General features: G+C 36.9%; 1 protein-coding gene across 1 annotated transcript in view; it reads left to right on the top strand.

The window, feature by feature from the left end:
- LOC106606614 (hormonally up-regulated neu tumor-associated kinase homolog A) overlaps positions 1 to 2,500 on the top strand; it is a 37,137-nt gene that overhangs the window by 19,881 nt on the left and 14,756 nt on the right.

Here is a 2,500-nt window from a genome sequence, read left to right as displayed (position 1 = left end):
TTCACAACAGTTTACAACATTCACAACATTCACAACAGTTTACAACATTCACAACAGTTTACAACATTCACAACAGTTTACAACATACACAACAGTTTACAACATTCACAACAGTTTACAACATTCACAACAGTTTACAACATAAACAACAGTTTACAACATTCACAACAGTTTACAACATTCACAACAGTTTACAACATTCACAACATTCACAACAGTTTACAACATTCACAACAGTTTACAACATACACAACAGTTTACAACAATTACAACATTCACAACAGTTTACAACATTCACAACAGTTTACAACATACACAACAGTTTACAACATTCACAACAGTTTACAACAGTTTACAACATACACAACAGTTTACAACATTCACAACAGTTTACAACAGTTTACAACATTCACAACAGTCTACAACATTCACAACATTCACAACAGTTTACAACATTCACAACAGTTTACAACATTCACAACAGTTTACAACAGTTTACAACATTCACAACATTCACAACAGTTTACAACATACACAACAGTTTACAACATTCACAACATTCACAACATTTACAACATTCACAACATACACAACAGTTTACAACATTCACAACAGTTTACAACATTCACAACAGTTTACAACAGTTTACAACATTCACAACAGTCTACAACATTCACAACATTCACAACAGTTTACAACAGTTTACAACATTCACAACAGTTTACAACATACACAACAGTTTACAACAATTACAACATTCACAACAGTTTACAACATTCACAACAGTTTACAACATACACAACAGTTTACAACATTCACAACAGTTTACAACAGTTTACAACATTCACAACAGTCTACAACATTCACAACATTCACAACAGTTTACAACATTCACAACAGTTTACAACAGTTTACAACATTCACAACATTCACAACAGTTTACAACATACACAACAGTTTACAACATTCACAACATTTACAACAGTTTACAACATTCACAACAGTTTACAACATTCACAACAGTTTACAACAGTTTACAACATTCACAACAGTCTACAACATTCACAACATTCACAACAGTTTACAACAGTTTACAACATACACAACAGTTTACAACATACACAACAGTTTACAGCATTCACAACGTTTTCCATCCCTGCGGTAAAGACCTCTGTACAAACTACTAGATCACTTCTCAACAAGTTGCCTATGATGGTTTACAGTGAGGTATTATTGTCTACCAGACAGTGAGGTATTATTGTCTACCAGACAGTGAGGTATTATTGTCTACCAGACAGTGAGGTATTATTGTCTACCAGACAGTGAGGTATTATTGTCTACCAGACAGTGAGGTATTATTGTCTACCAGACAGTGAGGTATTATTGTCTACCAGACAGTGAGGTATTATTGTCTACCAGACAGTGAGGGTATTATTGTCTACCAGACAGTGAGGTATTATTGTCTACCAGACAGTGAGGTATTATTGTCTACCAGACAGTGAGGTATTATTGTCTACCAGACAGTGAGGTATTATTGTCTACCAGACAGTGAGGTATTATTGTCTACCAGACAGTGAGGTATTATTGTCTACCAGACGGTGAGGTATTATTGTCTACCAGACGGTGAGGTATTATTGTCTACCAGACGGTGAGGTATTATTGTCTACCAGACGGTGAGGTATTATTGTCTACCAGACGGTGAGGTATTATTGTCTACCAGACGGTGAGGTATTATTGTCTACCAGACGGTGAGGTATTATTGTCTACCAGACAGTGAGGTATTATTGTCTACCAGACAGTGAGGTATTATTGTCTACCAGACAGTGAGGTATTATTGTCTACCAGACAGTGAGGTATTATTGTCTACCAGACAGTGAGGTATTATTGTCTACCAGACAGTGAGGTATTATTGTCTACCAGACAGTGAGGTATTATTGTCTACCAGACAGTGAGGTATTATTGTCTACCAGACAGTGAGGTATTATTGTCTACCAGACGGTGAGGTATTATTGTCTACCAGACGGTGAGGTATTATTGTCTACCAGACAGTGAGGTATTATTGTCTACCAGACGGTGAGGTATTATTGTCTACCAGACAGTGAGGTATTATTGTCTACCAGACGGTGAGGTATTATTGTCTACCAGACAGTGAGGTATTATTGTCTACCAGACAGTGAGGTATTATTGTCTACCAGACAGTGAGGTATTATTGTCTACCAGACAGTGAGGTATTATTGTCTACCAGACAGTGAGGTATTATTGTCTACCAGACGGTGAGGTATTATTGTCTACCAGACAGTGAGGTATTATTGTCTACCAGACGGTGAGGTATTATTGTCTACCAGACGGTGAGGTATTATTGTCTACCAGACGGTGAGGTATTATTGTCTACCAGACGGTGAGGTATTATTGTCTACCAGACAGTGAGGTATTATTGTCTACCAGACAGTGAGGTATTATTGTCTACCAGACAGTGAGGTATTATTGTCTACCAGACAGT

Source organism: Salmo salar, chromosome 11, assembly GCF_965601325.2.
Source record: "Salmo salar chromosome 11, fSalSal1, whole genome shotgun sequence".
NCBI classification, from domain to species: Eukaryota; Metazoa; Chordata; class Actinopteri; order Salmoniformes; family Salmonidae; genus Salmo; species Salmo salar.
This window is presented reverse-complemented; position numbering and strand designations above follow the sequence as displayed.